The 27,544-nt window shown below is 47.3% G+C and overlaps 1 protein-coding gene across 2 annotated transcripts in view; it reads right to left on the reverse strand.

Moving 5' to 3' along the window:
- LOC138638927 (zinc finger protein 850-like) overlaps positions 1-26,155 on the reverse strand; it is a 72,373-nt gene extending 46,218 nt beyond the window's left edge. The window contains exon 1 of one of the 2 annotated variants that reach the window (XM_069728680.1): positions 26,027-26,155. The gene's annotated coding sequence lies outside the window, so the exon portion shown is untranslated. The remainder of the gene's footprint in view (positions 1-26,026) is intronic. The other variant, XM_069728681.1, reaches the window with a different exon arrangement.
- Positions 26,156-27,544: the final 1,389 nt, after the last annotated feature.

Below are 27,544 nucleotides of genomic sequence, written 5' to 3' on the forward strand. Positions count from 1 at the left end.
GCCTTTGAGCGTTTGGCACATAAATTCCCAATTGACCCTATCGAAAGCTTTTTCTGCGTCTATCGATAGTATACACAAAGGCTCACCTTTTTTGTTGGCTCTGTCAATCAGGGAGATAGATCTAATGGTATTGTCCCTAGCCTCCCTTCCGGGCACGAAGCCCACCTGGTCTTGGTTAATTAGGAGGGGCAAGAGGCAATTAAGTCTCTTTTATATCATTTTGGCATAAATTTTAACATCGATGTTTATAAGTGAGATGGGGCAGTAATTGCTACAAAACGAAGGGTCTTTACCCTGTTTTGGAATAACCGTAATATGGGCCATTAGGGCCAGGGGGGGAAAAGAGCCACCTGAGAAAATGTAATTACATGTTGTTAGAAAAGAGGGGCATAGCATATCTGAGAATAGCTTATAGAAGCCTGCTGTATAGCCATTAGGGCCAGGACTTTTGCCTAGTTTCATGTCTTGTATCACGGAGGTGACCTCATCTAGAGAAAAATCTCTTTCCAGATCATCCAAGCACTCTACAGGAATTGTGGGTAATTTGTTGCGTTTGATAAATGCATTAATTTTCTCGTGGAATGAGTGGGTGGGAAGGTCTTTGATTACTACAGCTCTCTATATAACATAAAGGGCCGTTTCAGAGAAGCTGGACAGGATTTCTTTGGGGCTGTGGACTGTTTTACCCTTGGCGTCTTTAATGTGTGGTATAAAGGTTTGTGGGCCCCGTGGATGTAGAGCTCTCGCTAAGTATTTACCGCTCTTGTTACCCAGGAGGTAGAATCTACTTCTAATTCGTTCTCTAAAATAACGTGACCTCTGGTCCAGGATTGTTAGTAGTTTCTGTCTAGCTGTGGACAGACTCGTCAGAGTAAGCGGGGACAGGTCCTGCTTGTGTTGAGTCTCTAGTTTGTGGATGTGTGAGGAGAGGTCAGCTATGTTGGCCAGGCGTTCTTTTTTAAGACGGGGTCCCTGAGAGATGAGTGTACCCCACAGGAAACTCTTAAGAGCCTCCCATTACATTGAAGGGGACGTTGAATCCCCTGTATGGTTTGCCACAAAATCTGTGATTGCACCCTTCGCCGCCGACACACAGATCGGGTCCTGTAGTAGACTTTCGTTTAGTCGCCAGGAGAAGCTAGATCTTGTGGAAGGATCCAGCCGTATTGAGAAGTATATGGGTGCGTGGTCGGTCCACAATACAGGGGAGAGGGGGAGGGGAGGAGGGAGGTAGGGGGAAGATTAATAGATAAACCAACAATTCACTAACACTATCTCAGAGTGTAGTAGCTAGGTCTATAAACTATTAAGAAGTTGTGCACGACAAGGCGCGTACAGGTCAAAACCAAATCGGTGCGTGAATCAGTGGAACTTATAACAAACTATGAAGGTGTAAAAGAACATCAGAGGAGAAGACAGCGTTTGGCAAAGGCTCCTCTCAAGTTGGGTCCAGGAGGGAACTAGTCTTCTTACGCTGCTTAGATTGCTGTGCTTTTAGCCATCTTGGAGGAATGTCTGGAAGTTGGGGCGAGCGCAGCCAGACCAGGAGGTCAGTCATTGGTAGCTCAAAAGGTTTCTAGCAAGTTGGCCAGGACACCCAGATTGCGGAAGATGGCAGTCTTCCCGCCTTTAAAGGCAATTAGCTGGAATGGGAATCCCCATCTATAAGTAATGTCTATGTCCTTGAGGAGAGACAATAAGGGGCGTAATGCTCTCCTAAGCTGTAACGTGCGCCTAGATAGATTGGACAGTAGTAAAATTTAAGTTCCACAGTAGTCGATGGCACCCCTCCGTGTGGCAGCCAACATGATGGCCTCCTTGGTTCTATAGTAATGAACTCTACAGATGACGTCTCTAGGTCTACAGGACCAGCACTCCTCCATTATCTGCACATACTCCACAGTCTCCTCCTGACAGACTCCAGGATACACTATACACAGTATATACAGGACCCGCACTCCTCCATTATCTGCACATACTCCACAGTCTCCTCCTGACAGGCTCCACTATACACTATACACAGTATATACAGGACCCGCACTCCTCCATTATCTGCACATACTCCACAGTCTCCTCCTGACAGACTCCACTATACACAGTATATACAGGACCCGCACTCCTCCATTATCTGCACATACTCCACAGTCTCCTCCTGACAGACTCCAGGATACACTATACACAGTATATACAGGACCCGCACTCCTCCATTATCTGCACATACTCCACAGTCTCCTCCTGACAGGCTCCACTATACACTATACACAGTATATACAGGACCCGCACTCCTCCATTATCTGCACATACTCCACAGTCTCCTCCTGACAGACTCCACTATACACAGTATATACAGGACCCGCACTCCTCCATTATCTGCACATACTCCACAGTCTCCTCCTGACAGACTCCACTATACACTATACACAGTATATACAGGACCAGCACTCCTCCATTATCTGCACATACTCCACAGTCTCCTCCTGACAGGCTCCAGGATACACTATACACAGTATATACAGGACCCGCACTCCTCCATTATCTGCACATACTCCACAGTCTCCTCCTGACAGACTCCACTATACACTATACACAGTATATACAGGACCCGCACTCCTCCATTATCTGCACATACTCCACAGTCTCCTCCTGACAGACTCCAGGATACACAGTATATACAGGACCCGCACTCCTCCATTATCTGTACATACTCCACAGTCTCCTCCTGACAGGCTCCAGGATACACTATACACAGTATATACAGGACCCGCACTCCTCCATTATCTGTACATACTCCACAGTCTCCTCCTGACAGACTCCAGGATACACTATACACAGTATATACAGGACCCGCACTCCTCCATTATCTGCACATACTCCACAGTCTCCTCCTGACAGACTCCACTATACACTATACACAGTATATACAGGACCCGCACTCCCCCATTATCTGCACATACTCCACAGTCTCCACTATACACAGTATATACAGGACCCGCACTCCTCCATTATCTGCACATACTCCACAGTCTCCTCCTGACAGACTCCACTATACACTATACACAGTATATACAGGACCCGCACTCCTCCATTATCTGCACATACTCCACAGTCTCCTCCTGACAGACTCCACTATACACTATACACAGTATATACAGGACCCGCACTCCCCCATTATCTGCACATACTCCACAGTCTCCTCCTGACAGGCTCCAGGATACACTATACACAGTATATACAGGACCCGCACTCCTCCATTATCTGCACATACTCCACAGTCTCCTCCTGACAGACTCCACTATACACAGTATATACAGGACCCGCACTCCTCCATTATCTGCACATACTCCACAGTCTCCTCCTGACAGACTCCACTATACACTATACACAGTATATACAGGACCCGCACTCCCCATTATCTGCACATACTCCACAGTCTCCTCCTGACAGACTCCAGGATACACTATACACAGTATATACAGGACCCGCACTCCCCCATTATCTGCACATACTCCACAGTCTCCACCTGACAGGCTCCAGGATACACAGTATATACAGGACCCGCACTCCTCCATTATCTGTACATACTCCACAGTCTCCTCCTGACAGACTCCACTATACACCGTATATACAGGACCCGCACTCCCCCATTATCTGCACATACTCCACAGTCTCCTCCTGACAGGCTCCACTATACACAGTATATACAGGACCCGCACTCCTCCATTATCTGCACATACTCCACAGTCTCCTCCTGACAGGCTCCAGGATACACTATACACAGTATATACAGGACCCGCACTCCTCCATTATCTGCACATACTCCACAGTCTCCTCCTGACAGACTCCAGGATACACTATACACAGTATATACAGGACCCGCACTCCTCCATTATCTGCACATACTCCACAGTCTCCTCCTGACAGGCTCCACTATACACTATACACAGTATATACAGGACCCGCACTCCTCCATTATCTGCACATACTCCACAGTCTCCTCCTGACAGGCTCCACTATACACTATACACAGTATATACAGGACCCGCACTCCTCCATTATCTGCACATACTCCACAGTCTCCTCCTGACAGACTCCACTATACACTATACACAGTATATACAGGACCCGCACTCCTCCATTATCTGCACATACTCCACAGTCTCCTCCTGACAGACTCCAGGATACACTATACACAGTATATACAGGACCCGCACTCCTCCATTATCTGCACATACTCCACAGTCTCCTCCTGACAGGCTCCACTATACACTATACACAGTATATACAGGACCCGCACTCCTCCATTATCTGCACATACTCCACAGTCTCCTCCTGACAGGCTCCAGAATACACTATACACAGTATATACAGGACCCGCACTCCTCCATTATCTGCACATACTCCACAGTCTCCTCCTGACAGACTCCACTATACACTATACACAGTATATACAGGACCCGCACTCCTCCATTATCTGCACATACTCCACAGTCTCCTCCTGACAGACTCCAGGATACACTATACACAGTATATACAGGACCCGCACTCCTCCATTATCTGCACATACTCCACAGTCTCCTCCTGACAGGCTCCACTATACACTATACACAGTATATACAGGACCCGCACTCCTCCATTATCTGCACATACTCCACAGTCTCCTCCTGACAGGCTCCACTATACACTATACACAGTATATACAGGACCCGCACTCCCCCATTATCTGCACATACTCCACAGTCTCCTCCTGACAGGCTCCAGAATACACTATACACAGTATATACAGGACCCGCACTCCTCCATTATCTGCACATACTCCACAGTCTCCTCCTGACAGGCTCCACTATACACTATACACAGTATATACAGGACCCGCACTCCTCCATTATCTGCACATACTCCACAGTCTCCTCCTGACAGGCTCCACTATACACTATACACAGTATATACAGGACCCGCACTCCTCCATTATCTGCACATACTCCACAGTCTCCTCCTGACAGACTCCAGGATACACTATACACAGTATATACAGGACCCGCACTCCTCCATTATCTGCACATACTCCACAGTCTCCTCCTGACAGTCTCCAGGATACACTATACACAGTATATACAGGACCCGCACTCCCCCATTATCTGCACATACTCCACAGTCTCCTCCTGACAGACTCCACTATACACTATACACAGTATATACAGGACCCGCTCTCCCCCATTATCTGCACATACTCCACAGTCTCCTCCTGACAGGCTCCACTATACACAGTATATACAGGACCCGCACTCCTCCATTATCTGCACATACTCCACAGTCTCCTCCTGACAGGCTCCAGGATACACTATACACAGTATATACAGGACCCGCACTCCTCCATTATCTGCACATACTCCACAGTCTCCTCCTGACAGACTCCAGGATACACTATACACAGTATACACAGGACCCGCACTCCTCCATTATCTGCACATACTCCACAGTCTCCTCCTGACAGACTCCACTATACACTATACACCGTATATACAGGACCCGCACTCCTCCATTATCTGCACATACTCCACAGTCTCCTCCTGACAGACTCCAGGATACACTATACACAGTATATACAGGACCCGCACTCCTCCATTATCTGCACATACCCCACAGTCTCCTCCTGACAGGCTCCACTATACACTATACACAGTATATACAGGACCCGCACTCCTCCATTATCTGCACATACTCCACAGTCTCCTCCTGACAGACTCCACTATACACAGTATATACAGGACCCGCACTCCTCCATTATCTGCACATACTCCACAGTCTCCTCCTGACAGACTCCACTATACACTATACACAGTATATACAGGACCCGCACTCCTCCATTATCTGCACATACTCCACAGTCTCCTCCTGACAGACTCCACTATACACTATACACAGTATATACAGGACCCGCACTCCTCCATTATCTGCACATACTCCACAGTCTCCTCCTGACATACTCCACTATACACAGTATATACAGGACCCGCACTCCTCCATTATCTGCACATACTCCACAGTCTCCTCCTGACAGACTCCACTATACACTATACACAGTATATACAGGACCCGCACTCCCCCATTATCTGCACATACTCCACAGTCTCCTCCTGACAGACTCCAGGATACACTATACACAGTATATACAGGACCCGCACTCCTCCATTATCTGCACATACTCCACAGTCTCCTCCTGACAGACTCCAGGATACACTATACACAGTATATACAGGACCCGCACTCCTCCATTATCTGCACATACTCCACAGTCTCCTCCTGACAGACTCCAGGATACACTATACACAGTATATACAGGACCCGCACTCCTCCATTATCTGCACATACTCCACAGTCTCCTCCTGACAAGCTCCAGGATACACTATACACAGTATATACAGGACCCGCACTCCCCCATTATCTGGACATACTCCACAGTCTCCTCCTGACAGACTCCACTATACACAGTATATACAGGACCCGCACTCCTCCATTATCTGCACATACTCCACAGTCTCCTCCTGACAGACTCCACTATACACTATACACAGTATATACAGGACCCGCACTCCTCCATTATCTGCACACACTCCACAGTCTCCTCCTGACAGGCTCCAGAATACACTATACACAGTATATACAGGACCCGCACTCCTCCATTATCTGCACATACTCCACAGTCTCCTCCTGACAGACTCCAGGATACACTATACACAGTATATACAGGACCCGCACTCCCCCATTATCTGCACATACTCCACAGTCTCCTCCTGACAGACTCCAGGATACACTATACACAGTATATACAGGACCCGCACTCCTCCATTATCTGCACATACTCCACAGTCTCCTCCTGACAGACTCCAGGATACACTATACACAGTATATACAGGACCCGCACTCCTCCATTATCTGCACATACTCCACAGTCTCCTCCTGACAGGCTCCAGAATACACTATACACAGTATATACAGGACCCGCACTCCCCCATTATCTGCACATACTCCACAGTCTCCTCCTGACAGGCTCCAGGATACATTATACACAGTATATACAGGACCCGCACTCCTCCATTATCTGCACATACTCCACAGTCTCCTCCTGACAGACTCCACTATACACAGTATATACAGGACCCGCACTCCTCCATTATCTGCACATACACCACAGTCTCCTCCTGACAGACTCCAGGATACACTATACACAGTATATACAGGACCCGCACTCCTCCATTATCTGCACATACTCCACAGTCTCCTCCTGACAGACTCCACTATACACTATACACAGTATATACAGGACCCGCACTCCTCCATTATCTGCACATACTCCACAGTCTCCTCCTGACAGACTCCAGGATACACTATACACAGTATATACAGGACCCGCACTCCTCCATTATCTGCACATACTCCACAGTCTCCTCCTGACAGACTCCACTATACACTATACACAGTATATACAGGACCCGCACTCCTCCATTATCTGCACATACTCCACAGTCTCCTCCTGACAGGCTCCAGGATACATTATACACAGTATATACAGGACCCGCACTCCTCCATTATCTGCACATACTCCACAGTCTCCTCCTGACAGGCTCCAGGATACATTATACACAGTATATACAGGACCCGCACTCCTCCATTATCTGCACATACTCCACAGTCTCCTCCTGACAGACTCCAGGATACACTATACACAGTATATACAGGACCCGCACTCCTCCATTATCTGCACATACTCCACAGTCTCCTCCTGACAGGCTCCAGGATACATTATACACAGTATATACAGGACCCGCACTCCCCCATTATCTGCACATACTCCACAGTCTCCTCCTGACAGACTCCACTATACACTATACACAGTATATACAGGACCCGCACTCCTCCATTATCTGCACATACTCCACAGTCTCCTCCTGACAGACTCCAGGATACACTATACACAGTATATACAGGACCCGCACTCCTCCATTATCTGCACATACTCCACAGTCTCCTCCTGACAGGCTCCAGGATACACATCTTTCACAATTGGTGCAGAATCCAACCAGAGGAGCAGCACTTTTAGACCTAATACTATCTAATAGACCTGACAGAATAACAAATCTGCAGGTGGTTGGGCATTTAGGAAATAGCGACCACAATATTGTGCAGTTTCACCTGTCTTTCACTAGGGGGACTTGTCAGGGAGTCACAAAAACATTGAACTTTAGGAAGGCAAAGTTTGAACAGCTTAGAGATGCCCTTAATCTGGTAGACTGGGACAATATCCTCAGAAATGAGAATACAGATAATAAATGGGAAATGTTTAAGAACATCCTAAATAGGCAGTGTAAGCGGTTTATACCTTGTGGGAATAAAAGGACTAGAAATAGGAAAAACCCAATGTGGCTAAACAAAGAAGTAAGACAGGCAATTAACAGTAAAAAGAAAGCATTTGCACTACTAAAGCAGGATGGCACCATTGAAGCTCTAAAAAACTATAGGGAGAAAAATACTTTATCTAAAAAACTAATTAAAGCTGCCAAAAAGGAAACAGAGAAGCACATTGCTAAGGAGAGTAAAACTAATCCCAAACTGTTCTTCAACTATATCAATAGTAAAAGAATAAAAACTGAAAATGTAGGCCCCTTAAAAAATAGTGAGGAAAGAATGGTTGTAGATGACGAGGAAAAAGCTAACATATTAAACACCTTCTTCTTCACGGTATTCACGGTGGAAAATGAAATGCTAGGTGAAATCCCAAGAAACAATGAAAACCCTATATTAAGGGTCCCCAATCTAACCCAAGAAGAGGTGCGAAACCGGCTAAATAAGATTAAAATAGATAAATCTCCGGGTCCGGATGGCATACACCCACGAGTACTAAGAGAACTAAGTAATGTAATAGATAAACCATTATTTCTTATTTTTAGGGACTCTATAGCGACAGGGTCTGTTCCGCAGGACTGGCGCATAGCAAATGTGGTGCCAATATTCAAAAAGGGCTCTAAAAGTGAACCTGGAAATTATAGGCCAGTAAGTCTAACCTCTATTGTTGGTAAAATATTTGAAGGGTTTCTGAGGGATGTTATTCTGGATTATCTCAATGAGAATAACTGTTTAACTCCATATCAGCATGGGTTTATGAGAAATCGCTCCTGTCAAACCAATCTAATCAGTTTTTATGAAGAGGTAAGCTATAGGCTGGACCACGGTGAGTCATTGGACGTGGTATATCTCGATTTTTCCAAAGCGTTTGATACAGTGCCGCACAAGAGGTTGGTACACAAAATGAGAATGCTTGGTCTGGGGGAAAATGTGTGTAAATGGGTTAGTAACTGGCTTAGTGATAGAAAGCAGAGGGTGGTTATAAATGGTATAGTCTCTAACTGGGTCGCTGTGACCAGTGGGGTACCGCAGGGGTCAGTATTGGGACCTGTTCTCTTCAACATATTCATTAATGATCTGGTAGAAGGTTTACACAGTAAAATATCGATATTTGCAGATGATACAAAACTATGTAAAGCAGTTAATACAAGAGAAGATAGTATTCTGCTACAGATGGATCTGGATAAGTTGGAAACTTTGGCTGAAAGGTGGCAGATGAGGTTTAACAATGATAAATGTAAGGTTATACACATGGGAAGAGGGAATCAATATCACCATTACACACTGAACGGGAAACCACTGGGTAAATCTGACAGGGAGAAGGACTTGGGGATCCTAGTTAATGATAAACTTACCTGGAGCAGCCAGTGCCAGGCAGCAGCTGCCAAGGCAAACAGGATCATGGGGTGCATTAAAAGAGGTCTGGATACACATGATGAGAGCATTATACTGCCTCTGTACAAATCCCTAGTTAGACCGCACATGGAGTACTGTGTCCAGTTTTGGGCACCGGTGCTCAGGAAGGATATAATGGAACTAGAGAGAGTACAAAGGAGGGCAACAAAATCAATAAAGGGGATGGGAGAACTACAATACCCAGATAGATTAGCGAAATTAGGATTATTTAGTCTAGAAAAAAGACGACTGAGGGGCGATCTAATAACCATGTATAAGTATATAAGGGGACAATACAAATATCTCGCTGAGGATCTGTTTATACCAAGGAAGGTGACGGGCACAAGGGGGCATTCTTTGCGTCTGGAGGAGAGAAGGTTTTTCCACCAACATAGAAGAGGATTCTTTACTGTTAGGGCAGTGAGAATCTGGAATTGCTTGCCTGAGGAGGTGGTGATGGCGAACTCAGTCGAGGGGTTCAAGAGAGGCCTGGATGTCTTCCTGGAGCAGAACAATATTGTATCATACAATTATTAGGTTCTGTAGAAGGACGTAGATCTGGGTATTTATTATGATGGAATATAGGCTGAACTGGATGGACAAATGTCTTTTTTCGGCCTTACTAACTATGTTACTATGTTACTATGTTACACTATACATAGTATATACAGGACCCGCACTCCTCCATTATCTGCACATACTCCACAGTCTCCTCCTGACAGACTCCAGGATACACTATACACAGTATATACAGGACCCGCACTCCTCCATTATCTGCACATACTCCACAGTCTCCTCCTGACAGACTCCAGAATACACAGTATATACAGGACCCGCACTCCTCCATTATCTGCACATACTCCACAGTCTCCTCCTGACAGGCTCCAGGATACACTATACACAGTATATACAGGACCCGCACTCCTCCATTATCTGCACATACTCCACAGTCTCCTCCTGACAGGCTCCAGGATACACTATACACAGTATACACAGGACCCGCACTCCCCCATTATCTGCACATACTCCTCCTGACAGACTCCACTATACACTATACACAGTATATACAGGACCCGCACTCCTCCATTATCTGCACATACTCCACAGTCTCCTCCTGACAGGCTCCAGGATACACTATACACAGTATATACAGGACCCGCACTCCTCCATTATCTGCACATACTCCACAGTCTCCTCCTGACAGGCTCCAGGATACACTATACACAGTATATACAGGACCCGCACTCCCCCATTATCTGCACATACTCCACAGTCTCCTCCTGACAGACTCCACTATACACTATACACAGTATATACAGGACCCGCACTCCTCCATTATCTGCACATACTCCACAGTCTCCTCCTGACAGACTCCAGGATACACTATACACAGTATATACAGGACCCGCACCCCTCCATTATCTGCACATACTCCACAGTCTCCTCCTGACAGACTCCACTATACACTATACACAGTATATACAGGACCCGCACTCCTCCATTATCTGCACATACTCCACAGTCTCCTCCTGACAGACTCCAGGATACACTATACACAGTATATACAGGACCCGCACTCCTCCATTATCTGCACATACTCCACAGTCTCCAGGATACACTATACACAGTATATACAGGACCCGCACTCCTCCATTATCTGCACATACTCCACAGTCTCCTCCTGACAGACTCCAAGATACACAGTATATACAGGACCCGCACTCCTCCATTATCTGCACATACTCCACAGTCTCCTCCTGACAGACTCCAAGATACACAGTATATACAGGACCCGCACTCCTCCATTATCTGAACATACTCCACAGTCTCCTCCTGACAGGCTCCAGGATACACTATACACAGTATATACAGGACCCGCACTCCTCCATTATCTGCACATACTCCACAGTCTCCTCCTGACAGGCTCCAGGATACACTATACACAGTATATACAGGACCCGCACTCCTCCATTATCTGCACATACTCCACAGTCTCCTCCTGACAGGCTCCAGAATACACTATACACAGTATATACAGGACCCGCACTCCTCCATTATCTGCACATACTCCACAGTCTCCTCCTGACAGGCTCCAGAATACACTATACACAGTATATACAGGACCCGCACTCCTCCATTATCTGCACATACTCCACAGTCTCCTCCTGACAGGCTCCAGGATACACTATACACAGTATATACAGGACCCGCACTCCCCCATTATCTGCACATACTCCACAGTCTCCTCCTGACAGGCTCCACTATACACAGTATATACAGGACCCGCACTCCTCCATTATCTGCACATACTCCACAGTCTCCTCCTGACAGGCTCCAGGATACACTATACACAGTATATACAGGACCCACACTCCTCCATTATCTGCACATACTCCACAGTCTCCTCCTGACAGGCTCCAGGATACACTATACACAGTATATACAGGACCCGCACTCCTCCATTATCTGCACATACTCCACAGTCTCCTCCTGACAGGCTCCACTATACACAGTATATACAGGACCCGCACTCCCCCATTATCTGCACATACTCCACAGTCTCCTCCTGACAGGCTCCAGAATACACTATACACAGTATATACAGGACCCGCACTCCTCCATTATCTGCACATACTCCACAGTCTCCTCCTGACAGGCTCCACTATACACAGTATATACAGGACCCGCACTCCCCCATTATCTGCACATACTCCACAGTCTCCTCCTGACAGGCTCCACTATACACTATACACAGTATATACAGGACCCGCACTCCTCCATTATCTGCACATACTCCACAGTCTCCTCCTGACAGACTCCACTATACACTATACACAGGACCAGCACTCCTCCATTATCTGCACATACTCCACAGTCTCCTCCTGACAGACTCCACTATACACTATACACAGTATATACAGGACCCGCACTCCCCCATTATCTGCACATACTCCACAGTCTCCTCCTGACAGGCTCCAGGATACACTATACATAGTATATACAGGACCCGCACTCCTCCATTATCTGCACATACTCCACAGTCTCCTCCTGACAGGCTCCACTATACACAGTATATACAGGACCCGCACTCCTCCATTATCTGCACATACTCCAGTCTCCTCCTGACAGACTCCACTATACACAGTATATACAGGACCCGCACTCCTCCATTATCTGCACATACTCCACAGTCTCCTCCTGACAGGCTCCACTATACACAGTATATACAGGACCCGCACTACTCCATTATCTGCACATACTCCACAGTCTCCTCCTGACAGGCTCCAGGATACACTATACACAGTATATACAGGACCCGCACTCCTCCATTATCTGCACATACTCCACAGTCTTCTCCTGACAGGCTCCACTATACACTATACACAGTATATACAGGACCCGCACTCCTCCATTATCTGCACATACTCCACAGTCTCCTCCTGACAGACTCCACTATACACTATACACAGTATATACAGGACCCGCACTCCTCCATTATCTGCACATACTCCACAGTCTCCTCCTGACAGGCTCCAGGATACACTATACACAGTATATACAGGACCCGCACTCCTCCATTATCTGCACATACTCCACAGTCTCCTCCTGACAGGCTCCAGGATACACTATACACAGTATATACAGGACCCGCACTCCCCCATTATCTGCACATACTCCACAGTCTCCTCCTGACAGGCTCCAGGATACACTATACACAGTATATACAGGACCCGCACTCCCCCATTATCTGCACATACTCCACAGTCTCCTCCTGACAGACTCCACTATACACTATACACAGTATATACAGGACCCGCACTCCTCCATTATCTGCACATACTCCACAGTCTCCTCCTGACAGACTCCAGGATACACTATACACAGTATATACAGGACCCGCACTCCCCCATTATCTGCACATACTCCACAGTCTCCAGGATACACTATACACAGTATATACAGGACCCGCACTCCCCCATTATCTGCACATACTCCACAGTCTCCTCCTGACAGACTCCACTATACACTATACACAGTATATACAGGACCCGCACTCCTCCATTATCTGCACATACTCCACAGTCTCCTCCTGACAGACTCCAGGATACACTATACACAGTATATACAGGACCCGCACCCCTCCATTATCTGCACATACTCCACAGTCTCCTCCTGACAGACTCCACTATACACTATACACAGTATATACAGGACCCGCACTCCTCCATTATCTGCACATACTCCACAGTCTCCTCCTGACAGACTCCAGGATACACTATACACAGTATATACAGGACCCGCACTCCTCCATTATCTGCACATACTCCACAGTCTCCAGGATACACTATACACAGTATATACAGGACCCGCACTCCTCCATTATCTGCACATACTCCACAGTCTCCTCCTGACAGACTCCAAGATACACAGTATATACAGGACCCGCACTCCTCCATTATCTGCACATACTCCACAGTCTCCTCCTGACAGACTCCAAGATACACAGTATATACAGGACCCGCACTCCTCCATTATCTGAACATACTCCACAGTCTCCTCCTGACAGGCTCCAGGATACACTATACACAGTATATACAGGACCCGCACTCCTCCATTATCTGCACATACTCCACAGTCTCCTCCTGACAGGCTCCAGGATACACTATACACAGTATATACAGGACCCGCACTCCTCCATTATCTGCACATACTCCACAGTCTCCTCCTGACAGGCTCCAGAATACACTATACACAGTATATACAGGACCCGCACTCCTCCATTATCTGCACATACTCCACAGTCTCCTCCTGACAGGCTCCAGAATACACTATACACAGTATATACAGGACCCGCACTCCTCCATTATCTGCACATACTCCACAGTCTCCTCCTGACAGGCTCCAGGATACACTATACACAGTATATACAGGACCCGCACTCCCCCATTATCTGCACATACTCCACAGTCTCCTCCTGACAGGCTCCACTATACACAGTATATACAGGACCCGCACTCCTCCATTATCTGCACATACTCCACAGTCTCCTCCTGACAGGCTCCAGGATACACTATACACAGTATATACAGGACCCGCACTCCTCCATTATCTGCACATACTCCACAGTCTCCTCCTGACAGGCTCCAGGATACACTATACACAGTATATACAGGACCCGCACTCCTCCATTATCTGCACATACTCCACAGTCTCCTCCTGACAGGCTCCACTATACACAGTATATACAGGACCCGCACTCCCCCATTATCTGCACATACTCCACAGTCTCCTCCTGACAGGCTCCAGAATACACTATACACAGTATATACAGGACCCGCACTCCTCCATTATCTGCACATACTCCACAGTCTCCTCCTGACAGGCTCCACTATACACAGTATATACAGGACCCGCACTCCCCCATTATCTGCACATACTCCACAGTCTCCTCCTGACAGGCTCCACTATACACTATACACAGTATATACAGGACCCGCACTCCTCCATTATCTGCACATACTCCACAGTCTCCAGGATACACTATACACAGTATATACAGGACCCGCACTCCTCCATTATCTGCACATACTCCACAGTCTCCTCCTGACAGACTCCAAGATACACAGTATATACAGGACCCGCACTCCTCCATTATCTGCACATACTCCACAGTCTCCTCCTGACAGACTCCAAGATACACAGTATATACAGGACCCGCACTCCTCCATTATCTGAACATACTCCACAGTCTCCTCCTGACAGGCTCCAGGATACACTATACACAGTATATACAGGACCCGCACTCCTCCATTATCTGCACATACTCCACAGTCTCCTCCTGACAGGCTCCAGGATACACTATACACAGTATATACAGGACCCGCACTCCTCCATTATCTGCACATACTCCACAGTCTCCTCCTGACAGGCTCCAGAATACACTATACACAGTATATACAGGACCCGCACTCCTCCATTATCTGCACATACTCCACAGTCTCCTCCTGACAGGCTCCAGGATACACTATACACAGTATATACAGGACCCGCACTCCTCCATTATCTGCACATACTCCACAGTCTCCTCCTGACAGGCTCCAGGATACACTATACACAGTATATACAGGACCCGCACTCCTCCATTATCTGCACATACTCCACAGTCTCCTCCTGACAGGCTCCAGAATACACTATACACAGTATATACAGGACCCGCACTCCTCCATTATCTGCACATACTCCACAGTCTCCTCCTGACAGACTCCAGGATACACTATACACAGTATATACAGGACCCGCACTCCTCCATTATCTGCACATACTCCACAGTCTCCTCCTGACAGACTCCAGGATACACTATACACAGTATATACAGGACCCGCACTCCCCCATTATCTGCACATACTCCACAGTCTCCTCCTGACAGACTCCACTATACACTATACACAGTATATACAGGACCCGCACTCCCCCATTATCTGCACATACTCCACAGTCTCCTCCTGACAGACTCCAGGATACACTATACACAGTATATACAGGACCCGCACTCCTCCATTATCTGCACATACTCCACAGTCTCCTCCTGACAGACTCCAGGATACACTATACACAGTATATACAGGACCCGCACTCCTCCATTATCTGCACATACTCCACAGTCTCCTCCTGACAGACTCCACTATACACAGTATATACAGGACCCGCACTCCTCCATTATCTGCACATACTCCACAGTCTCCTCCTGACAGACTCCACTATACACTATACACAGTATATACAGGACCCGCACTCCCCCATTATCTGCACATACTCCACAGTCTCCTCCTGACAGACTCCAGGATACACTATACACAGTATATACAGGACCCGCACTCCCCCATTATCTGCACATACTCCACAGTCTCCTCCTGACAGACTCCACTATACACTATACACAGTATATACAGGACCCGCGCTCCTCCATTATCTGCACATACTCCACAGTCTCCTCCTGACAGACTCCAGGATACACTATACACAGTATATACAGGACCCGCACTCCTCCATTATCTGCACATACTCCACAGTCTCCTCCTGACAGGCTCCACTATACACTATACACAGTATATACAGGACCCGCACTCCTCCATTATCTGCACATACTCCACAGTCTCCTCCTGACAGACTCCAGGATACACTATACACAGTATATACAGGACCCGCACTCCTCCATTATCTGCACATACTCCACAGTCTCCTCCTGACAGACTCCAGGATACACTATACACAGTATATACAGGACCCGCGCTCCTCCATTATCTGCACATACTCCACAGTCTCCTCCTGACAGTCTCCACTATACACAGTATATACAGGACCCGCACTCCCCCATTATCTGGACATACTCCACAGTCTCCTCCTGACAGGCTCCAGGATACACTATACACAGTATATACAGGACCCGCACTCCTCCATTATCTGCACATACCCCACAGTCTCCTCCTGACAGACTCCACTATACACAGTATATACAGGACCCGCACTCCCCCATTATCTGGACATACTCCACAGTCTCCTCCTGACAGGCTCCAGGATACACTATACACAGTATATACAGGACCCGCACTCCTCCATTATCTGCACATACTCCACAGTCTCCTCCTGACAGACTCCAGGATACACTATACACAGTATATACAGGACCCGCACTCCTCCATTATCTGCACATACTCCACAGTCTCCTCCTGACAGACTCCAGGATACACTATACACAGTATATACAGGACCCGCACTCCCCCATTATCTGCACATACTCCTCCTGACAGACTCCACTATACACTATACACAGTATATACAGGACCCGCACTCCCCCATTATCTGCACATACCCCACAGTCTCCTCCTGACAGACTCCACTATACACTATACACAGTATATACAGGACCCGCACTCCCCCATTATCTGCACATACTCCACAGTCTCCTCCTGACAGGCTCCAGGATACACAGTATATACAGGACCCGCACTCCTCCATTATCTGCACATACTCCACAGTCTCCTCCTGACAGACTCCAGGATACACTATACACAGTATATACAGGACCCGCACTCCCCCATTATCTGCACATACTCCTCCTGACAGACTCCACTATACACTATACACAGTATATACAGGACCCGCACTCCCCCATTATCTGCACATACCCCACAGTCTCCTCCTGACAGACTCCACTATACACTATACACAGTATATACAGGACCCGCACTCCTCCATTATCTGCACATACTCCACAGTCTCCTCCTGACAGGCTCCAGGATACACAGTATATACAGGACCCGCACTCCTCCATTATCTGCACATACTCCACAGTCTCCTCCTGACAGACTCCAGGATACACTATACACAGTATATACAGGACCCGCACTCCTCCATTATCTGCACATACTCCACAGTCTCCTCCTGACAGACTCCAGGATACACTATACACAGTATATACAGGACCCGCACTCCTCCATTATCTGCACATACTCCACAGTCTCCTCCTGACAGACTCCAGGATACACTATACACAGTATATACAGGACCCGCACTGCTCCATTATCTGCACACACTCCTCCTCACAGACTCCAGGATACACTATACACAGTATATACAGGACCCGCACTCCCCCATTATCTGGACATACTCCACAGTCTCCTCCTGACAGACTCCACTATACACTATACACAGTATATAAAGGACCCGCACTCCTCCATTATCTGCACATACTCCACAGTCTCCTCCTGACAGACTCCACTATACACAGTATATACAGGACCCGCACTCCTCCATTATCTGCACATACTCCACAGTCTCCTCCTGACAGACTCCACTATACACTATACACAGTATATACAGGACCCGCACTCCTCCATTATCTGCACATACTCCACAGTCTCCTCCTCACAGACTCCAGGATACACTATACACAGTATATACAGGACCCGCACTCCTCCATTATCTGCACATACTCCACAGTCTCCTCCTCACAGACTCCACTATACACTATACACAGTATATACAGGACCCGCACTCCTCCATTATCTGCACATACTCCACAGTCTCCACTATACACTATACACAGTATATACAGGACCCGCACTCCTCCATTATCTGCACATACTCCACAGTCTCCTCCTGACAGGCTCCACTATACACAGTATATACAGGACCCGCTCTCCCCCATTATCTGCACATACTCCACTATACACAGTATATACAGGACCCGCACTCCTCCATTATCTGCACATACTCCACAGTCTCCTCCTGACAGACTCCACTATACACAGTATATACAGGACCCGCACTCCTCCATTATCTGCACATACTCCACAGTCTCCTCCTGACAGACTCCACTATACACTATACACAGTATATACAGGACCCGCACTCCTCCATTATCTGTACATACTCCACAGTCTCCTCCTGACAGGCTCCACTATACACTATACACAGTATATACAGGACCCGCACTCCTCCATTATCTGTACATACTCCACAGTCTCCTCCTGACAGGCTCCACTATACACTATACACAGTATATACAGGACCCGCACTCCTCCATTATCTGCACATACTCCACAGTCTCCTCCTGACAGGCTCCACTATACACAGTATATACAGGACCCGCACTCCTCCATTATCTGCACATACTCCACAGTCTCCTCCTGACAGACTCCAGGATACACTATACACAGTATATACAGGACCCGCACTCCCCCATTATCTGCACATACTCCACTATACACAGTATATACAGGACCCGCACTCCTCCATTATCTGCACATACTCCACAGTCTCCTCCTGACAGACTCCACTATACACTATACACAGTATATACAGGACCCGCACTCCTCCATTATCTGCACATACTCCACAGTCTCCTCCTGACAGACTCCAGGATACACTATACACAGTATATACAGGACCCGCACTCCTCCATTATCTGCACATACTCCACAGTCTCCTCCTCACAGACTCCAGGATACACTATACACAGTATATACAGGACCCGCACTCCTCCATTATCTGCACATACTCCACAGTCTCCTCCTCACAGGCTCCAGGATACACTATACACAGTATATACAGGACCCGCACTCCCCCATTATCTGCACATACTCCACAGTCTCCACCTGACAGGCTCCACTATACACTATACACAGTATATACAGGACCCGCACTCCTCCATTATCTGCACATACTCCACAGTCTCCTCCTGACAGGCTCCAGGATACACTATACACAGTATATACAGGACCCGCACTCCCCCATTATCTGCACATACTCCACAGTCTCCTCCTGACAGGCTCCAGGATACACTATACACAGTATATACAGGACCCGCACTCCCCCATTATCTGCACATACTCCACAGTCTCCTCCTGACAGACTCCAGGATACACTATACACAGTATATACAAGACCCGCACTCCTCCATTATCTGCACATACTCCACAGTCTCCTCCTGACAGACTCCAGGATACACTATACACAGTATATACAAGACCCGCACTCCCCCATTATCTGCACATACTCCACAGTCTCCTCCTGACAGACTCCAGGATACACTATACACAGTATATACAGGACCCGCACTCCTCCATTATCTGCACATACTCCACAGTCTCCTCCTGACAGGCTCCAGGATACACTATACACAGTATATACAGGACCCGCACTCCCCCATTATCTGCACATACTCCACAGTCTCCTCCTGACAGACTCCAGGATACACTATACACAGTATATACAAGACCCGCACTCCTCCATTATCTGCACACACTCCACAGTCATAGTAACATAGTAACATAGTAACATAGTTAGTAAGGCCGAAAAAAGACATTTGTCCATCCAGTTCAGCCTATATTCCATTATAATAAATACCCAGATCTACGTCCTTCTACAGAACCTAATAATTGTATGATACAATATTGTTCTGCTCCAGGAAGACATCCAGGCCTCTCTTGAACCCCTCGACTGAGTTCGCCATCACCACCTCCTCAGGCAAGCAATTCCAGATTCTCACTGCCCTAACAGTAAAGAATCCTCTTCTATGTTGGTGGAAAAACCTTCTCTCCTCCAGACGCAAAGAATGCCCCCTTGTGCCCGTCACCTTCCTTGGTATAAACAGATCCTCAGCGAGATATTTGTATTGTCCCCTTATATACTTATACATGGTTATTAGATCGCCCCTCAGTCGTCTTTTTTCTAGACTAAATAATCCTAATTTCGCTAATCTATCTGGGTATTGTAGTTCTCCCATCCCCTTTATTAATTTTGTTGCCCTCCTTTGTACTCTCTCTAGTTCCATTATATCCTTCCTGAGCACCGGTGCCCAAAACTGGACACAGTACTCCATGTGCGGTCTAACTAGGGATTTGTACAGAGGCAGTATAATGCTCTCATCATGTGTATCCAGACCTCCACCTGACAGACTCCACTATACACAGTATATACAGGACCCGCACTCCTCCATTATCTGCACATACTCCACAGTCTCCTCCTGACAGACTCCACTATACACAGTATATACAGGACCCGCACTCCTCCATTATCTGCACATACTCCACAGTCTCCACCTGACAGACTCCACTATACACTATACACAGTATATACAGGACCCGCACTCCTCCATTATCTGCACATACTCCACAGTCTCCTCCTGACAGACTCCAGGATACACTATACACAGTATATACAGGACCCGCACTCCTCAATTATCTGCACATACTCCACAGTCTCCTCCTGACAGACTCCAGAATACACAGTATATACAGGACCCGCACTCCTCCATTATCTGCACATACTCCACAGTCTCCACCTGACAGACTCCACTATACACTATACACAGTATATACAGGACCCGCACTCCTCCATTATCTGCACATACTCCACAGTCTCCTCCTGACAGGCTCCAGGATACACTATACACAGTATATACAGGACCCGCACTCCTCCATTATCTGCACATACTCCACAGTCTCCTCCTGACAGGCTCCAGGATACACTATACACAGTATATACAGGACCCGCACTCCTCCATTATCTGCACATACTCCACAGTCTCCTCCTGACAGTCTCCACTATACACTATACACAGTATATACAGGACCCGCACTCCCCCATTATCTGCACATACTCCACTATACACTATACACAGTATATACAGGACCCGCACTCCTCCATTATCTGCACATACTCCACAGTCTCCTCCTGACAGACTCCACTATACACTATACACAGTATATACAGGACCCGCACTCCTCCATTATCTGCACATACTCCACAGTCTCCTCCTGACAGACTCCAGGATACACTATACACAGTATATACAGGACCCGCACTCCTCCATTATCTGCACATACTCCACTATACACAGTATATACAGGACCCGCACTCCTCCATTATCTGCACATACTCCACAGTCTCCTCCTCACAGACTCCAGGATACACTATACACAGTATATACAGGACCCGCACTCCTCCATTATCTGCACATACTCCACAGTCTCCTCCTCACAGGCTCCAGGATACACTATACACAGTATATACAGGACCCGCACTCCCCCATTATCTGCACATACTCCACAGTCTCCACCTGACAGGCTCCACTATACACTATACACAGTATATACAGGACCCGCACTCCTCCATTATCTGCACATACTCCACAGTCTCCTCCTGACAGGCTCCAGGATACACTATACACAGTATATACAGGACCCGCACTCCCCCATTATCTGCACATACTCCACAGTCTCCTCCTGACAGGCTCCAGGATACACTATACACAGTATATACAGGACCCGCACTCCCCCATTATCTGCACACACTCCACAGTCTCCTCCTGACAGGCTCCAGGATACACTATACACAGTATATACAGGACCCGCACTCCTCCATTATCTGCACATACTCCACAGTCTCCTCCTGACAGACTCCACTATACACTATACACAGTATATACAGGACCCGCACTCCCCCATTATCTGCACATACTCCACAGTCTCCTCCTGACAGACTCCAGGATACACTATACACAGTATATACAAGACCCGCACTCCTCCATTATCTGCACACACTCCACAGTCATAGTAACATAGTAACATAGTAACATAGTTAGTAAGGCCGAAAAAAGACATTTGTCCATCCAGTTCAGCCTATATTCCATCATAATAAATAAATACCCAGATCTACGTCCTTCTACAGAACCTAATAATTGTATGATACAATATTGTTCTGCTCCAGGAAGACATCCAGGCCTCTCTTGAACCCCTCGACTGAGTTCGCCATCACCACCTCCTCAGGCAAGCAATTCCAGATTCTCACTGCCCTAACAGTAAAGAATCCTCTTCTATGTTGGTGGAAAAACCTTCTCTCCTCCAGACGCAAAGAATGCCCCCTTGTGCCCGTCACCTTCCTTGGTATAAACAGATCCTCAGCGAGATATTTGTATTGTCCCCTTATATACTTATACATGGTTATTAGATCGCCCCTCAGTCGTCTTTTTTCTAGACTAAATAATCCTAATTTCGCTAATCTATCTGGGTATTGTAGTTCTCCCATCCCCTTTATTAATTTTGTTGCCCTCCTTTGTACTCTCTCTAGTTCCATTATATCCTTCCTGAGCACCGGTGCCCAAAACTGGACACAGTACTCCATGTGCGGTCTAACTAGGGATTTGTACAGAGGCAGTATAATGCTCTCATCATGTGTATCCAGACCTCCACCTGACAGACTCCACTATACACAGTATATACAGGACCCGCACTCCTCCATTATCTGCACATACTCCACAGTCTCCTCCTGACAGACTCCACTATACACAGTATATACAGGACCCGCACTCCTCCATTATCTGCACATACTCCACAGTCTCCTCCTGACAGACTCCACTATACACAGTATATACAGGACCCGCACTCCTCCATTATCTGCACATACTCCACAGTCTCCTCCTGACAGACTCCACTATACACAGTATATACAGGACCCGCACTCCTCCATTATCTGCACATACTCCACAGTCTCCTCCTGACAGACTCCACTATACACAGTATATACAGGACCCGCACTCCTCCATTATCTGCACATACTCCACAGTCTCCACCTGACAGACTCCACTATACACTATACACAGTATATACAGGACCCGCACTCCTCCATTATCTGCACATACTCCACAGTCTCCTCCTGACAGACTCCAGGATACACAGTATATACAGGACCCGCACTCCTCCATTATCTGCACATACTCCACAGTCTCCACCTGACAGACTCCACTATACACTATACACAGTATATACAGGACCCGCACTCCTCCATTATCTGCACATACTCCACAGTCTCCTCCTGACAGACTCCAGAATACACAGTATATACAGGACCCGCACTCCCCCATTATCTGCACACACTCCACAGTCTCCTCCTGACAGACTCCACTATACACTATACACAGTATATACAGGACCCGCACTCCTCCATTATCTGCACATACTCCACAGTCTCCACCTGACAGACTCCACTATACACTATACACAGTATATACAGGACCCGCACTCCTCCATTATCTGCACATACTCCACAGTCTCCACCTGACAGACTCCACTATACACTATACACAGTATATACAGGACCCGCACTCCTCCATTATCTGCACATACTCCACAGTCTCCTCCTGACAGGCTCCAGGATACACTATACACAGTATATACAGGACCCGCACTCCTCCATTATCTGCACATACTCCACAGTCTCCTCCTGACAGGCTCCAGGATACACTATACACAGTATATACAGGACCCGCACTCCTCCATTATCTGCACATACTCCACAGTCTCCTCCTGACAGGCTCCAGGATACACTATACACAGTATATACAGGACCCGCACTCCCCCATTATCTGCACATACTCCACTATACACAGTATATACAGGACCCGCACTCCCCCATTATCTGCACATACTCCACAGTCTCCTCCTGACAGACTCCAGGATACACTATACACAGTATATACAGGACCCGCACTCCTCCATTATCTGCACATACTCCACTATACACAGTATATACAGGACCCGCACTCCTCCATTATCTGCACATACTCCACTATACACAGTATATACAGGACCCGCACTCCCCCATTATCTGCACATACTCCACAGTCTCCTCCTGACAGACTCCAGAATACACTATACACAGTATATACAGGACCCGCACTCCTCCATTATCTGCACATACTCCACAGTCTCCTCCTGACAGACTCCACTATACACAGTATATACAGGACCCGCACTCCTCCATTATCTGCACATACTCCACAGTCTCCTCCTGACAGACTCCACTATACACAGTATATACAGGACCCGCTCTCCCCCATTATCTGCACATACTCCACTATACACAGTATATACAGGACCCGCACTCCTCCATTATCTGCACATACTCCACAGTCTCCTCCTGACAGGCTCCAGGATACACTATACACAGTATATACAGGACCCGCACTCCTCCATTATCTGCACATACTCCACAGTCTCCTCCTGACAGGCTCCAGGATACACTATACACAGTATATACAGGACCCGCACTCCCCCATTATCTGCACATACTCCACTATACACAGTATATACAGGACCCGCACTCCCCCATTATCTGCACATACTCCACAGTCTCCTCCTGACAGACTCCAGGATACACTATACACAGTATATACAGGACCCGCACTCCCCCATTATCTGCACATACTCCACTATACACAGTATATACAGGACCCGCACTCCTCCATTATCTGCACATACTCCACTATACACAGTATATACAGGACCCGCACTCCTCCATTATCTGCACATACTCCACTATACACAGTATATACAGGACCCGCACTCCCCCATTATCTGCACATACTCCACAGTCTCCTCCTGACAGACTCCAGAATACACTATACACAGTATATACAGGACCCGCACTCCTCCATTATCTGCACATACTCCACAGTCTCCTCCTGACAGACTCCACTATACACAGTATATACAGGACCCGCACTCCTCCATTATCTGCACATACTCCACAGTCTCCTCCTGACAGACTCCACTATACACAGTATATACAGGACCCGCTCTCCCCCATTATCTGCACATACTCCACTATACACAGTATATACAGGACCTGCACTCCTCCATTATCTGCACACATCCCTCTGTCTCCTCACCTCACGTTGTTGTGTCCTCTTTATACAGGAGCTGTGATGACGTCAGCACTGTGTGACCAGTGAGGAAGAAGTTGTGGTGCAGGACCTCTGGTTTTTCACGACAATGTCATGTGACTAAGGGGCGGAGCTAAGGAGGGTGGAAGCACCATGTGACATGTGAGCAGTCTGTGAGTGGCCGGGTGGTTGCTATGGAGCAGATCACTGCAGAGCCCGGTGTATGCTGGGAGTCGGCGGACGTGAGGTGATGTGACGCTGCTGTGTGAGCGGAGTCCTGTCATTCACAGTCGTGCACACAGTGCGATTGTTTCTCGGCGGTTTCTCATATTTTCCTCAGACTGTAGTTTTCTGAGGAAGGCAGGGTTTTCTTTAGCCTTTCTGTGGTCAGTGTGTCATCTGCAGGGTCTGTGTCCACGGTCAGGATGTGAGGCAGATAATATCTGCACCTGAGGTCACTGGCAGGTCACCTGCGTTTTTCGATGCGTTTTTGATGCGTTTTATATATATATCAATTGATAGCTAGAGAATAGATAAATAGATGGATACAGACGATAGATCATACGCTAGATGGATCACACATGCGTGAATCTCGGACGAGTCTCGCCTCTTTCTCCCCGGCACTGCCGCCGGCACTCGGGAGCGGAGTATTTCTCTGCAGCTGAACGCTCCGGTCCTGAGTGGTCGCGGCAGTGTCGGGTATTGACGCCGGATTTAAACGCAATATGTTTAATTAAAAAAAAGGAAACGACATGGGCTCCCACACAATTTTCTGCCCCAGAGAGGGAAAGCCGACGGCCGGGGGCCTGATGTTTGTACCCTGGGAAGGGGTTAATACCCAAGGCCCCTCTCTAGGCTATGAATATCAGCCCGCAGCTGTCTGCGTAGACTTTACTGGCTATAAAAATAGGTGGACCCCCCAAAAACATGATGTGGGGTCCCCCTATATTTTATAGCCAGAAAGACTACGCAGACAGCTGCGGGCTGATATTCATAGCCTAGAGAGGGGCCATGGGTATTGCCCCACCCCCAAATACCAGCCCCCAGCTGCCCCAGAAATGGCGCATCTGTAACATGCGCCAATTCCGGCACTTAGCCACTCTCTTCCCACTCCCGTGTAGCGGGGGGATATGGGGTAATAAGGGATTAATGCCACCTTGCTATTGTAAGGTGACATTAAGCCCGGTTAATAATGGAGAGGCGTCAATAATAATAATAATCTTTATTTTTATATAGCGCCAACATATTCCGCAGCGCTTTACAGATTATAGAGGGGACTTGTACAGACAATAGACATTACAGCATAGGCCGGCTGTCATGATATGTACTTTTGCCCTGTCCTGTATTTGAATAATATGCCATTTAATGTATGTAACTGTTCTCTGGTTTCTATTAGCTGTAATTTATGTATTTTCTTGGCTGGGAGTTCACCTGTAACAATATGTCTCCTTCCCCCAATACTTGCAGCCCTCAGCTCTAATGTAATTAAGCTTTGTCAACATCACTAGTGGAGGAATAGCCATT

Source organism: Ranitomeya imitator, chromosome 5, assembly GCF_032444005.1.
Source record: "Ranitomeya imitator isolate aRanImi1 chromosome 5, aRanImi1.pri, whole genome shotgun sequence".
NCBI classification, from domain to species: domain Eukaryota; kingdom Metazoa; phylum Chordata; class Amphibia; order Anura; family Dendrobatidae; genus Ranitomeya; species Ranitomeya imitator.